The sequence below is a fragment of the Balaenoptera borealis genome (assembly GCF_965194805.1).
Source record: "Balaenoptera borealis genome assembly, chromosome: 4".
NCBI classification, from domain to species: Eukaryota; Metazoa; Chordata; class Mammalia; order Artiodactyla; family Balaenopteridae; genus Balaenoptera; species Balaenoptera borealis.
In genome coordinates this window covers 15743210-15759010 of record NC_138861.1, presented here as the reverse complement: position 1 = coordinate 15759010, position 15801 = coordinate 15743210, and the positions used below count along the sequence as shown (strand labels likewise).

General features: G+C 36.1%; 1 protein-coding gene across 4 annotated transcripts in view; it reads right to left on the bottom strand.

The window, feature by feature from the left end:
* Positions 1-15801, bottom strand: part of BMPR1B (bone morphogenetic protein receptor type 1B) — a 409475-nt gene that overhangs the window by 195016 nt on the left and 198658 nt on the right. Inside the window, exon 1 of one of the 4 annotated variants that reach the window (XM_082391724.1) lies at positions 7072-11729. The exons of the other annotated variants lie outside the window; for them this stretch is intronic. The gene's annotated coding sequence lies outside the window, so the exon portion shown is untranslated. Of the gene's footprint in view, positions 1-7071; positions 11730-15801 lie in introns of those variants that run through there. 4 annotated transcript variants of the gene reach the window in all.

Genomic DNA, 15801 nt, shown 5'->3' with positions numbered 1-15801 from the left:
CCCAGTGTGAAGCTCTTTTCCTGCCAAATCGGCTTTCTCACATTCTTCCAACCATACCATGCTCATTCCGAACTTAGTGTTTTAAACATCATTTATAACTCCTGACCTTTTGCTTACACTTGCACTACCATCCTCACCACCCAGGGAAAACCTCAATGTTCTTAGGTGACCCATCTGGACCATGCTAACCTAAGCCAAGTCCTCTCATTTCACTCCGTTACTGCTCTTATTCTGACACCAGACACCACCTGAGAATCCTTATATAAGCAGCAATCATTTCTGAATAACAACTAATACTGTGGGACCGCTGTTATGGTTGGAATTGCACTCCCCCCAGATTCACATGCCAAAGCCCCAAGTACCTCAGAATGTGACTGGACTTGGAGACAGGACCATCAAAGAGGTAATTAAATTAAAACTAAGCTGTTAGGGTGGGCCCTAATCCAATATGACTGCTGTCCTTATAAGAAGAGGAGATTAGGACACAGGGAAAGACACCACAAATTGTGCCCACAAAGGGAAGACCATGCGAAAAGGTAGCAAGAAGGCGGCCATCTGCAAGCTCAGGCAAAAAAGCCTCTGATGCCTGCATGCTGACCTTGGACTTCTAGCCTCCAAAACTGTGACAAAAGCAATTTCTGTCGTTAAGCCACCCAGTCTGTGGTACGATGTTTTGGCCACCCTAGCAGACTAACATCTCTGCCATATGCTCGGACACTGTGTAAAGTGTCTTCCTTATATTAATCATTTAATCCTCAACACAGCTCTATGTGTTACGTACGGCTATTATCCGAGAAAAATGAAAGAAATGAAGTAATTTGCTCAAGGTCTCCAAGTAGACCCCAGCACAAAGTAGAGCCTAGGTCTACTTTCCTCTGAAGCTCATGATATTAAACACAATATTTTGCTGACCATATGTGAATGATCCAAAGATAACATTATTACCACTAGTACTACTTTTTCAGTAGAATGCTGATGGGTGATGAATTGATAGGTTGAGAAGTAGAAAGCTTCTTTTTTTCCTTTTCTTTTTTTTCTCTCATATGTATTTTAAGAACACATGTAGTAGTCAGGTTCCATAATTAAGAAATGGCCCATTTAAAAGAGTTGATTTCAGAAATGATCAAAGAATGGAATTTAGCACGCATGTTTATCTTGGTTCCATCCATATTATGCTTCTTAATTCATATCAAACATGAGTGATAACCCACAGTAGCCAGGACCTAATAAAAGTTACCATATTTCACTGATACAACGGCCTGCATGTTTTTCATTGTGACATCCTGGAAAAAGGTACATCTTAAATCAATAACACTTTACCACCACTACAGGCATGTTTTCACACTGTTACATCTCTGAAATCGGATTATGTCTTATATCTTAGAGTTGATTAAATACTTTAGTTCACTATTTGAAGTTATGTGTTACTTCCTAGACTTGAGTAAAAAATGATCACGAGATCATCTACGAAGCAACCCTGTGATGAGCTAAAGTAATATAGGAAAGGTAGGTCAAAGGAAAATGTTTTTCATCTACATTTATAGTGCAGACAATGGGGGAAAAAAGATAAGAGAGAAATGAAAGAGCAAATGCTGATTTCAAACATCCTGAAGTCTCCTAAGGAAAAATAAAAACAAAAAGGAAGAGCCACAAAGAATTGCTACACACATTCTCCCACCCACACACTGCAACAGGAAAAAACCACCCAAAGGAGGCAGACTCCATGGGCACAGTCTGTCCATAAAGTGGAAACCAGTCTCACACTTTATAATCACACCTTCTATACCGCCATAGAAGGCATGCCTCCTGCGTAAGGCATCGAGTTTCACAGCCATGCTCAAACACAGGACTGTTAAAACTAATCCACAGTAAGATCTGTGAATGAGAAGAAAGATAGGTAAATACCCACATGAAATATGGCCCCAATTAGAGAACTCAACAACACTTGCCCTACAGATTGTTTGTTTCTCTGGCAAATGCATAAACCAATAATAATTGAACCCTGTGTGCATCAACATAGCAATCCACACTTGAAAAGACTTTTTTTTTTAATCACAATCAAGTCTGGACACCTTTAGCTACCTCTTAAATGATTTCTATTAGAAACTAAACAATTTTCTTTGATATCACAAAGAATACAGCCTACATCTCATTAGAAAAAGACGCAGTTGTAAACTGAAACCAGGACAGTCTCTCTGATGAGTAAAAAAAAATGATAGATTAATTTCAATTTTTTTCCTTTAAACAACATAATAAAAGTCAAAGTCTATTTCCACCAAAAGGCTGCCAAAAAAACTACTGATGGGATTTGCCAATGATCCACAATTTATGTTATAAAGTTAGACAAGAGTACCATTAAGTCTATCAAAGTTGTTAAAAAGCAAATTCTAGTCTGTTACTGGCACCCACGTAGCTAGAAATTAAATCCAGAACTCTACCACCATAAATATTTTGCAAACTCAAAACTCTGTTCTTTCTTGCTGGAGATGAGCTTTACCAGTTGTTTTTAATCAAACAAATAAGAAACCATTAAAATCTGATGTGCTGACCTAAATTATAAAAGAAGTTATAAAATAAGCTACCCCACATTCCAAACCAGGAAAGTCTTTTATCTTTTTGTGTTGTTGTTGATAATTATATTAGGTCTTTATCATGAGGGAGCTATCATAAAAACAACTTTCATTTAAAAAGAAATAAAAGAAAGATTATAAGGCATGATTAAAGAAAGTATGATGGAACATAATTTCAAAATGTTGGATCTCAAGAAACTGTAAAGGCTTTCATTTATTGTGAAATAAAGTTAAATTTGTAATCATGATCACAACTAAATAAAATCTATTGGCAATATCAAATTCCTTATTTTTAACCTGGGGATAATAGTAGTTCCTGCCTCATAGATTTGTTTTAAGAATTAAATGTGTTAATATGTGTAAAGCACTAAGAGCAACATCTAGCATAGCAAGCTGCGTTAGCGTTTGCTCTTAGGATTAATATTAGTAACTATTACCTATTGGTATTAACATAAGCATGAACATTATCAGCATTGTCTGAAGGTCTAGTTCAGCATAATCAGTTCACTTACAACTCCATTTAAGTTGCACCCCACAGGAAGCCTCTTCTCATTAACCCAGCTCTTACAGACACTGCTTTCTTCTAAACTCCTACTGCTTTCTGTTAGTCTGACCATATACCATAGAATTTAATTACATTTTCAATGGTTCACTGTTGAGCATGTTAATCTTAAATAATCAAATGGATTGTAAAAGCCTTTAAAAAGAAGAGACCATAAGTATACCACTTCTGCTGTCTTTTCTGGTTCTCAATCCTCAGACTCTTAGGAGAGCAACTCCCTACAGTGCACAGGGCAACACTGGATCATTTTCCACCAACACCAGTCATAGTTGAGGCAGAAGGTGATAAAAGCTGAGAAAACCTTAAAGGTACAGATGATGGTCCTGGTCCTCTAGAAAGAGAAATATGCATACTATAAAGCAGCATTAAGTTCCAAGCTAAATCTCATGCCTACTATATAATTCCTGCTGTGTAAAATTCTAAAGAAGAAAAGATAATCGAAGTAGAAGGGTTAGAGAAGACCTAATGCAGAAGGACCAAAAAGGTGAAGAATAAACCTTATATAACGAACTACCAGTTAAACAGCATCAACACCACAGTAAATAATTTTCCTACTGTAAGAAAACTAGCTAACATATACTAGGTGTTCAGTATATGCCAGGAACTAAGTTCTAAGTGCTTTATGAATATTAACACATTTGATGTTCAAAATATCCCTATGAGATAGGCACTGTTGTTTCCATCTTAAAAATATGGGAAGTGAGGTACAGTAAAGGTTAAATGATTTTCACAAGACCATGCAGCTAATAAGTGGAATGGCTCAGTTATAATCCCAGGAATTCGGGCTCTCAAGTCCCTACTCTTTATCATTATGTAAAACTACTCTCTTTATGAGCTCGTGTAATTCTCATCACAATCCTGCAGAGGAGGTCGGGCATTCCAAACATTGTAATCTATGTGAACAGCGTCCCCAGAGTTGTGCAGTAAACAGTCTGAGCAGCCACATGTGGCAGCCATAATGATCTGCATCGTACAGGTAGAAAGTTTAATGATTTAGCCGAAGTTGCACAGTTTATACAATCAAAATCTGAAATAGAGTCAGTCTCACTCTTCACTCAAACATGGAATCCGCAAAGCCGAGAAAGGGTATTGAGCAAGATTTGTTCTGGGACCCAAGGAGTAAACCAGTTTGGTTTAATAAGAGAAAGAATATAGAAAAAGGATAAAGGCACTTAGCTCATTTCCCATCTCATCTCTATGCTCTGGGTGGGAGAAAAAAGCCACTGAATGTTCCTGAAAAGCACAGTGTATACAGCACTGTCCCAAAGAGCTGAACCTACCCATATCCTATTATAAGGATGAACTGTGTAACTATACCAGCAGTATATTACAAAGGAATCTCTTCTCCAGAGAGAAAAAAAAATTCAAGAAGCAGCAAAGAGAAGGACTGAAGGCTCAGCATCGGAAAGATGACAGCAATGGATAGGGTCTAAACAACACGGAGAAGTGCTTAAAAACAGAGCTGTCAAAGGACAGAATTCATTAATGGACATAAAAATATTCTGGAAATAGGAAAACTCTTACAAATGCAAAATGTTACAGCCCATTATAATGGAGAAGCAAGGAATACTGAATAAAAGGTGGGATGAGAATGCAGTCTAGTTTTCAAGATCAGCTGGAGTTTGTGTTGCACAGTGATTTCGTTTTTGATTTTGCATTTGCAATACTGTAAATTCCCTGAATAGCATTAAGAAAAATGTAAGAACGATGAATTACAAAGTTAAGATACAACTGATTATATTTATTACATGTAAATTTGTACTATTTAAATCCCTCTCAAATGACTAGGAAAAAAAGACTCAAATAAGAATATAAAACATTACGTTAAGCCATCAAGATGTCCTTCGATAGTAGGTAGATGGATAAACTGTAGTATATCCAAACAATACTATTCAGTGCTAAAAAGAAATGAGTTCTCAAGTCATGAAAAGACATGGAGGGAACTTAAATGCACATTATTAAGTGAAAGAAGCCAATTCAAAAAAGGTTACATACTGTATGATTCCAAGTATACGATACCCTACAAAAAGCAAAACTGTGGAGTCAGTAAAAAGATTAGTGGTTGTCAGGGGAAGGGGTGAATAGGCAGAGTACATAGGATTTTTAGGGTAGTGAAAATACCACAGTGATGGGTACATGCATGTCATACATTCGTCCATACCCACAGAATGTACACCACCACGGAGAGTAAACTGTTATGTAAACTACAAACTTTGAGTGATTACACTACGTCAATGTAGGTTCACCAGTTGTAACAAATGCACCATTCTGGAGGCGGATGTTGATATAATGAGGAATGTTATGCATGTGTGGAGGCAGGGAGTATATGGGAAATCTCTATACCCTCCCCTCAGTATGGTTGTGACCCTAAAACTGCTCTTAAAAAATAAAGTCTTGGGCTTCCCTGGTGGCGCAGTGGTTGAGAATCTGCCTGCCAATGCAGGGGACACGGGTTCGAGCCCCGGTCTGGGAAGATCCCACATGCCGCGGAGCGACTGGGCCCGTGAGCCACAACTACTGAGCCTGCGCGTCTGGAGCCTGTGCTCCGCAACAAGAGAGGCCGCGACAGTGAGAGGCCCGCGCACCGCGATGAAGAGTGGCCCCCGCTCGCCGCAACTAGAGAAAGCCCTCGCACAGAAACGAAGACCCAACATAGCCAAAAATAAATAAATAAATTTTTAAAAATAAATAAATAAATAAATAATAAAGTCAATATAAATAAACAAACAAAACATACAAGAACTTTTTGTCTTCATGATCTGCACATGTGATGTGCTTACTCATGCTTCTATTTAGAGGCTGGAAAACTTTATTTGAGAAAAACAACATTTATTAAGACTTAATATTAAGTCTGATACTTATTTTTCAGAAGTCATTTTATTCTCAGCAATTCCATCACATAGGAATTAACACATCCATTTTGCAGATGAGAAAATTGAGTCTTGGTTAAGAAATTTATGGTAAGGAACTTGTGAGGGTGAAGATCTAGCAATCTGTAAGCCTCTTAGAGGCATGATTACAAATCCAAAACTCTTTTTCCCCACTAAACCATCATGTCTCAAACCTCCAAGTATCGGTCAGTTCAGTAAAAATTTCATAAATCTGAGTAGGTTCACCTTTGTGATCTCTGGCTCTTATAAAAGGAAATTAACTGAAAGCCTATGTCAGGTACTCTTTTCTATCACCTGCTAGTAAAAGCTGAACTAGCTTAAGATGCCTCTACCTTACTGTAAAAAATACATTCTATAAAGGGAATCCGAACTAATATTTTAATGGCAATGACCAAAGAAATATAATGGCAAATACTAAAACCAAAGTCTAAATGAGACTGTTTTTTCCCCCCACAATAAGATTTCTGGAAAAAAAAGAAAAACACAACCATTTCCAAATACTCAGCAGAAACTGGAGACTGGCCAAAAAAAAAACAACAAAAAACCTGCAAAAGTGGCATTAAGCAGTCTGTGGCACATTCCTCTGTACTTGATAATGAAACCAAGTATTTTTCTTTTAAAAGGTTAATTGTGATTTTTTTAAAAATTATAGTTCCCTTTAAATGCTAAGATATGAGGAAAATATAAATGAGAGGCAGAGATAACTAGCATAGTTCTTTTCTATCAATTAAAAGGTCTTTCCTCACCAGATTCAAAATCACCCATTTCCATTATTCCACATATAAGCTCAGTAAGACCAAATTGTCTTCTGTGAGGGAGTAACATAATTTGTGTCTGGCACACAATTAACACAATTAACATTCCTGAATGAATGAAAAGAATGAATGAATTTTCATTTGGAGACAAATTAGAAATACAAACCCACCCTTGCAAAGAAAGGCTAGTCTCTTAACTGACTTCACCTTTTATCCTTTTCAGAATACAATTCCTTGACAAATACGTTTACCCTAAGTTATACATTTCACAAAATAGAGACATGTTTAATTACCTGTTTGATGGCACACCTTTTGCCTACCTTCATTCACTGTTGTCAGAGACACTAATAAACTGCTTTAAAACTTGCCTAGCCTGCCAACCGGCTGCAGAGCAATGGCCACACTCCTTAGCGAGGCACGCTTCACCACCTCCCACTCCGTGTCATCTCCCCATCTCTGCACAAGCCCAGGCAGAGACTGTGATTTAGCAAATCTGGGCTGAATCCTAGACACCTGAAGAAGAAAGAAAGAAAGAGAGGAAGAGATAGAGAAAGAAAGAGAGAAAGAAAAGAAAGAGAAAAAGAGAGAGAAAGAGTGGGAGGGAGGGAGGGAGGGAGGTCTCTGGTCTCTACCCTGTCTGGTGTGAGTCACTGGACAAGGTACTTGTTCCTGCATATAAAATGACTGTCTCACAGGAGTGTGAGAATTAAATAAATTTGCATATGTAAGGGACTTCACACCTAATGGAAGTCCATAAATGGCAGCAACAGGTACAGTAGTATGATCTGAATTTGTGGGAACTAAGAGAAGTGTGTTGGGACAAGTGTGGTCAGGACGAAGGCCATGAATAGCCAGAGGGGATGAAGCGTTGGGCGAGGCCTCTTTTCCAGGTATAGAATGAAACTGTAAGAGGGAATGGTGCTAAAGGAGCCCAGACAGGCCAGAAAACTGAATCTACTACACCACCCTTGGCTACTTGTCTGGCTGATCCTGTCACACAAAGGTATGTGATCTGACTCCAAAATCCTGCTTAGGAGCAAGACGATTACTTTGGCTGACACAAGTGTATTAAATACCTACTCCACCCCCAATCACAGAGAGATACAGGGAAAGAAAGTATCCAACCCTCCAGGAACTTACAGTCTAATACAACAAAGATTAATTCACATGAGAGACAGCCACTAATAAGTTCAAAGAAGAAGGTATCTGGGAAGAATTGTGACTAGTTTTCAAAACGGGCTTACTCCATACCAATACTCCTAAACAATCTTAGGCCAGCAAATATTTCACTTTATCCAGTTTGTTAAAGCTACCTTCACTTCTAGATAAGAATGTAAGTAGTGTTAAGCTCATCTAGTAGTTACAGGTAAAATTTTCCTAAATTAAAAAATAATACTTGTTATGGGAGTTCAGGAAATGCTATGTTTAAACTTTCTTCCCAGACTTATTCAATAGACCTACCATTAAATCTCCTATCTTTGAGCGACAGTAATCGATCGAAATTTAATCACAAGAATACACAGATTGTGATGTCATATTTTGTCTACTAAAGTCAGGTCTTTCCCCTGAATTTGCACTTTTGAATATTATGATATAAACTATGAGTTCTAATCTCAAAATATAGCATTTGAAAGGAAACAGCATACTGATTTAATGTTGACTTTTTTGCTTGACTGGAAAATTTAGTGATTGAAGCTAAACACTGTAAATTCATAGTTCACTCATAATTCATAATTTTAGCCTATTCTTAAATATATGTACTATAAATTCAATTTTTGGCACTGAAAAATCAGTTATATGTAGCTTATTTCAAATTTGCCCCAGTGCCTTCTGTAAGAAGCCATATTATAAGAGCTTTCCCCAGAGCAATCTTTCCTCCATGTATTAGATGACTCACTCATAAAAATGGACCCTCACATCAAGCCAAGTGTTATATGAACAAAATGGCAAAACTGATAGAAGTTTAGAATTACTATTCCCTGACAAATTCAAGATTGACATTTTTAAAAGCCACAATTTTCCTTTCATTTTCACTTGGAATCTGAAAAAGAAAAATATTTCATATTCTTTCAATGCTAAACAAGAAGTAATCAATTCCCATTCAAAAAAAGTAGTGACGACGACAATCTAAAAAATTAGAGTTTGTTGCTGAAAGATTCGTAAGAGATAACTCAAATATACTGGCCAATATGGCATGGCAGTACTCACTTCTTTTTTTTCCTTTTCTTTTTTTCCCAATATTTATTATATACATGCGTATTCTTTTTGAAATTGCGTTTTCATGCTCTTCACTTATCTTTTGAAGTGGTAGCTTTTTCTTTTTCTTTTTTTTTTTTTTAACCTTTTAGAACTTTATTGTACTGATGTGGAAAGATGCTCAAATATAAAGAGGAAGAAAAAGAAAGTTCAAAACATAGGATGTACACTGAAAAAAACTATGTGAGACGTTAGCTAACAGTTAACATGGATTTTCTCTGAATGAGGGGGGCAATCAATGTTTTATGTTACCTATTGCTACAATGTATAATTAAAATGTATTACCTTTGTAATTAGAAAAAAAGTAGTATTTTTAAAAGGCAACTTTACAATTTCTTTTTACAGGAGATTACATGCTTGATACAAAGCCAAAAGAAATTTCAGAAATTCAACGTTTAAACTATGAGCAGGTAATAGATACAATTTTTGTTATATTAAAACAGGTAATTCTTACTTATAGATATATTCATTGGTCTCTATCAGTGGCTTTTCTTTTTTTTTGAATTTTTGAATTTTATTTTATATTTTTTATATGGCAGGTTCTTATTAGTTATCCATTTTATACATATTAGTGTATGCATGTCAATCCCAATCTCCCAATTCATCCCACCACCACCACCACCCCACCACTTTCCCCCCTTGGTGTCCATATGTTTGTTCTCTACATCTGTGTCTCTTTCTGCCCTGCAAACCAGTTTGTCCGTACCATTTTTCTAGGTTCCACATATATGCGTTAATATACGATATTTTTCTCTTTTAGATCCATCCACGTCTCTACAAATGACCCAATTTCGTTCCTTTTTATGGCTGAGTAATATTCCATTGTATATATGTACCACATCTTCTTTACTCATTCATCTGTCGATGGGCATTTAGGTTGCTTCCATGACCTGGCTATTGTAAATAGAGCTGCAATGAACATTGGGGTGTATGCGTCTTTTTGAATTATGGTTTCCTCTGGGTATATGCCTAGTAAGTACTCACTTCTTTTAGCAAGGATTGTACATGATTATTTGTGAGATCATTGTTATTCTCATAGTATAAATTTATAATGAAATAGGGAATCATAAAGGATATTCTACTAAAAATTTTCCTATCTCAGGAATTTTGTTCTTTCTTGTTTAAAACACTCTGCAGAATTTTACATATCCCAGGAAAAGACATTATTTCCAAGTTATTACCTTTTTTTACTACAAAAAACAGACACATGGAAGGCATATAGTTTGTCACTGCAAATCACAGTAATAAATTATTATTCATAAAGAAAAAGTCTGATAAGATACAATATGTAAAGAATTTTAAAGATAGGCCTGTAACCGTTATATAAATTTCCCTGCTAAAATGATTTATTTCTGCTTTACTATTACACAGATTAGAAATAGATATATTTATTTTCCTACACAAACATAATCCATAGATGTTTTAATCAAGATATTTTTTTCACATCATCACGTTAGATTCTTACCTTTAAGGTAAAAGTAAGGGTTTTTTTTTTGTTTTTTTGTTTTTTTGTTTTTACCTTCGAGGAAAATAATACTTGCTTTTTTTCTATTTAAAGGCTGGAAATGGAACACTCAAATGCTGGAAAACTTGATATTTTCAAAATAAAATTCAACTGAAGATATGCTACATCTACTGACACAAACTGCAAGTCAATTTCTCATTGATTCTGTGAAGTTATACTGAACGAGAGGCAAAGAAAAACCTTTTAGCCAATGTGCTAAGTGACGGTCACCCCTGTTTTCCCCAGTTGTATTATGAAATGTTCCATACATGGGGCCCATGTCATTACTAGATCTGTTAACAGTTTCACAGCTCAGAGCCTGGCTTCATTTGTTAAGCACCAAGCTGCCCTATCACTTGTATAGAGCTGAAAAGGTTGTTATGGTTCATAATGTAAAACTCACAAAAAGTGCACAGCTGCTGTTCATATTCTCAAAGAAGTCTGTTATAATAATGATGTCACGGAAAAAGGCTGGAATCTATTACATGTCCCAGACAGCCAAGCCATTCAACCTCTCCAGCCAATGCAGGTATACAGGTTGCACTATAAACACTGTGGTAGCGTCACAATAAGGCAAAAAGTTCAATACAAAAAGAAAAATCACTGAGGGCAGGTAATTAGGACCTATTCATAGTCCTGCCTTCAGGAAGCTTCACTGACCACTGGAACAACCCAAAAAGCACGCCCATCACCATCTAACTGTCTGATACCCTACAGTGAACACAAAGCTTTGCAAAAATTCCAATATAAATCATCAGGCTCTTGAAGGAAAGTATACAAGGTCATCTAAACAAACAAAACAATTTCTCTTTAGCTATGATACCTATCTACACAGGAAGTGTGATAAATTGAATCCTGGCCTCCAGAGAAATGCAAAGCAAGAATACATTATTAATTTTAAGAGCTAACCTATGAATTTAAAAACTGCTATCACTTGTTATGGCACAGAATGTTAAGTAGCTTCAGACCCTGGCAGATAGAAGAGAAGATGTAGAAGAGAAGTCTGGTTTCCTTATTTTAGTATTCTTGTATAACAAGACATACAAACCATTTTCCAAGTGAGAATTTTTAAAGGGATTTTAGAGATATATGAATATTAAATAGTTTCTACTGTATACATTTGCAACATTTTAACTATTTTCATGAAATTACAAATTAAAGAAAAGAGAAATTTTGAGCATCAAAAGTACAAGACAACTATTAAAATTATTTCAATGCTCTTGAGAGAAAAAACAGAGCAGATGCCGAACATTGAGAAAAAGGCCTAAATTCCAGTTCCAAATCTGCCACTAATTACTTGTTTAATCTTAAACAATTCATTTAACAGCACTCAATTTCAATTTCCTTCACTTTAAAAATGAAAACCATAGGAAATGACAATATATGAAGTTCCACTTTCCCACAGTAGTATTTCTCAACCTACAGTCATCAGGTATGGATGGGAGGACCGAGCCTCTGAATGATGACAGCTCAGCCAGACTTGCTTAGGCAGGGCACTGTCCTGTGCACTCAACACATATTAATTCATTTAACATTCAAACAAACCTATGTGTTAGGTACTATTATTATTATCCTCATTTACAGGTAAAGACAAGTAGTGAATGGAAGAGTGAGAATTCACATTCAGGACAACTGACTCCGGGGCCAGCTCTTTTCACCGCCATACGAGACTACTGCATTATACTGAGATATTCTTTGGAATGAAGAGGTCTAGCTGTTTTAATTTTCTAGTAATAGGGAAAAGTAAAAATTTAAGAGTGGAAGGTTTGCTGATTGAGGATACTGCAGTGCTTTAGATCACAGCTGTTCTACAATACAGTACAATATGCGGAGAAAGTATTAGATAATCCCTAGCTCCTAATCAGTTTTATTTTGTTCACAAAATGCAAACATATTCTCAGTATTACACATATGACCATTTTATCTGCATGGACATACTCTATCGTATGCTTGCAACTCTAAGGTAAAAATTCTTAACACCTGCTTATATTTGGTGTTATACTCTGAGGCTAGAATTCAGTCCAATAATGGTATGCCATAAAGTGGCAGCAACAGTTAAATGTGATATTAGCTATAAGATGACATTTAAACATAGTATCTGTTACATATAACTACAGTTTGAAAATGAAATGTTTCAACCATGATTATTTATGGCTGAAGGCAAACCCTACTTATGAGCATGAAAATGGCTCTGTTTAATTTACTGCCTATTGAGATTTGTTTCTTTGGTTGATTAATCACAAGTAAACCAAGAATAGTTTAATCTCAGCAGCATGAAACGTAAATATTCAGAAGTTCTAAAATTTGTTTACTATCTTGACAGGAGTACGATATATCCACAAAATTTCCTACATGTTCCCAGTCAGTTATGATCACTCATCAGTTAACTTCACAGATAGAAAATACCTTACATATTTTTTACTTCTTCATCAAAGTGGTGAAATGTAGAGATTCTTTTCCTCTATTTTAATAGGCCACAGAGCTCTAAAATTTCTGAGAATTCAAACTCCTTCACTGCATCTTCACGCAGCTGTGAAAATAAAGTTACTCTGACTGCATTTAAGTTCTTCCTTGCCACAATATAATATACATGCCAAAGTACAGAAGGTGAAAAGAAAAATCAATTGACCAGCACCAGGGCTACACAAAACCAATGCTCATCTCCCGCTTCCTCCTCTTTCTGAAGCAACAACGACAGGCAGGTCGAACTCAAATCCGACTCGCTTTTCTGTCTTCTAGCCCTTCACCTGTGCCAAAGAACTATGTAATCAGAGAACTCCTTTTACAGCAAATAGCCCCTGAGCAAGGTAAGCGTGGAAACAGATTCTAAATCATGTGAAACGTTTTGGGCACAGCTGGCAGAACACCTGTTGGGCATGGATGAGTGATGTGTGAAACACAAAACAACAGAAGCAAAGGACTGTTCACACAGCTCTCACTGCACACTTATCAGACAATTTAAAATTTACTCAAAGACTCTGATGAAAAAGCAACAAACTAGAATTAGATTAACCTTTTATTTTTCTTCTTGAGCACAGAAAGCCATGCACTGAAAATAAGCTCCCCAAAACGAATCGTTATCAATTCAACAATCTCACGGATGTGAGAAAGTCCTATAAAATGCTAATTTTTCTTTCTTTTGCTTGTTTATGTGGCCCACACCACCTGCTAACTTTCACCATAATTTTTAATCTTTTTAAATGTCTACATATATTTTACAGATAAAAATGGAAAACCTCTATAAAGAAAATATTACTTTCAACTTTACTATTTTGAACTACTAAATGTTTACTCACTCAAAGTTAATAACCAGCACTTTTTTTTTCTTTCATCACCTATAGGACAGCCAGAGTGCACATTTCACAACTAAAATGTAGAAAGCGTGTAAAGAAAGAACCTAGTTGAATTTCATAAGATTTTTCACCAAACCAAAAAAATAAATAAAATAAAATATGGCTTCAAGTCATTAAAGTTCCAACATTCTAACCAATCAATAAGCATTTACTGCATCCTTATAATGTACCTACTACCATGTACCTTACAACTCAGATCAGCTTTTCTGCAGGGAGTTGGAAAAAAACAGAAGCAGAGAAATCAGTTAAAAATCTGTGCCAAAATCCAGTCATTCAAGGATGAAAGCCTTGGAAAGGATTAGGAAAATGAGAATGCACTTTAAGGGTAAACTCTGGAGACGAAAAGAGGATGAAGTAACAGGACTTGGTAACACATTCAATTCAGCATAAAGGAGAGGAACGAGTCTGGTGCAATTACAGTGGCCTTAGTGCACAGCTAACGATATGGTAAAGAAACGCTGAAATGAGTAATAATCTAAGTTGACTAGCAATCCAGCAGCCTCATAGTAATTCAGCCTATACGTATTGTACAACTCAGTAAACACTATTTCTTCACATGTTCAACACTTGTGATAAAGGCAAAAAAAAAAAATCTTTAAAAACTTAAAGCTCTGGCAAAACTACAGAAATTTTTATCATCAGGAACTACGACATGTTGAAAATATCGTAAGCAATGTTGCAGAAGCCTGAATTTATAAGAAGTCAGGTGGAAAAATTAACCAGACCCAGTGTCTTACTGTGTCTTGAACAATTCTTGCTTTGTTATTTCATAAATGTTTGATTTTTACATCATCATCATAATAACCCCCCCATGCATTAGTATTGCTGGCTTAAGTTTCTAGACAAAAAAAAAGGGGGGGGGAGGGTAGTATTAGATTAATTTGTAATAGTATCTGATTCAAAACAAACAATTCAAGTTGAAGCACTGACCACACGGACTAACCAGAATTCTGTTGAAATTCACCAGGTACTTACGGGACGGCTGGATTCCCTCAGTTGTGGCAAAAGTATCCTAAAATGGCTTTGGCCTTCAAATGTGTCACACCAAAACAAGACATTTTCCTAGGTAATATCTGAAAACAGTTACATCAAACTGTGAAAATCTGAAAATATAACCACTAACCCTAAAAACTGGAAAATAACAAATGAGATTTTTTGCTACATGTTACCAAATTGTGTTAGTAATATGCCACCTCTACCGATTGTTTCCAGCAAGAAACTAAGAGAAAATAAGAAAGCTATGGCTAGATATCAAATGTTAGTTATCAGTTTGCTTTGGACCTGACTTTAATTGACAAAGCTTATGAATTTAACAAACTTGACAAAGTCAAGAAACTCATACTACATTAGTCTAGGAAAATTTCCCAATGTGCAAGTACAATGGGCCCTCAGGCCCACTTTCAAATTGTAGTTTAAGTTTTCATGACAACCTAATAACATCACAGACCACCATATTGTCAAGAACTATTACTTCTATGTTGAAGAGTTTAGTTATTACCCTGGTTTTAACTCATAGTGTTGGTTACTCCCTAATTATAAAAACTAAAAATTATTCTACCGCGAAGGAGAAGTGTGGGAAAAACTTAAATCTGTAGTTGTAGTTCTTTTTGGCTCACATACAGAATTCTCAATCTATCACTTTAAGCTTCTGGTTCCATCACCAATTTCCTTAATTCTTTGCTGAAAGTTGGTGATTCCCAATTTAGGATGTCAGAGTCCTAAAAAAATGTATTCGTCAAACAGTAAAGGGGACACAGTGACTAAAAGTTGAGTTTATGTTATCAGATGGTCTGGGGTCTTGGGCAAAGCTTAAAAACCTCTCTTTGCCCTAGCTTCCCTTCCACATAGGGTTGAGGTAGAAACAGGGTATTGTGGAAATTATAATGTGCTTTTAAAGAGGGTTTGGCATA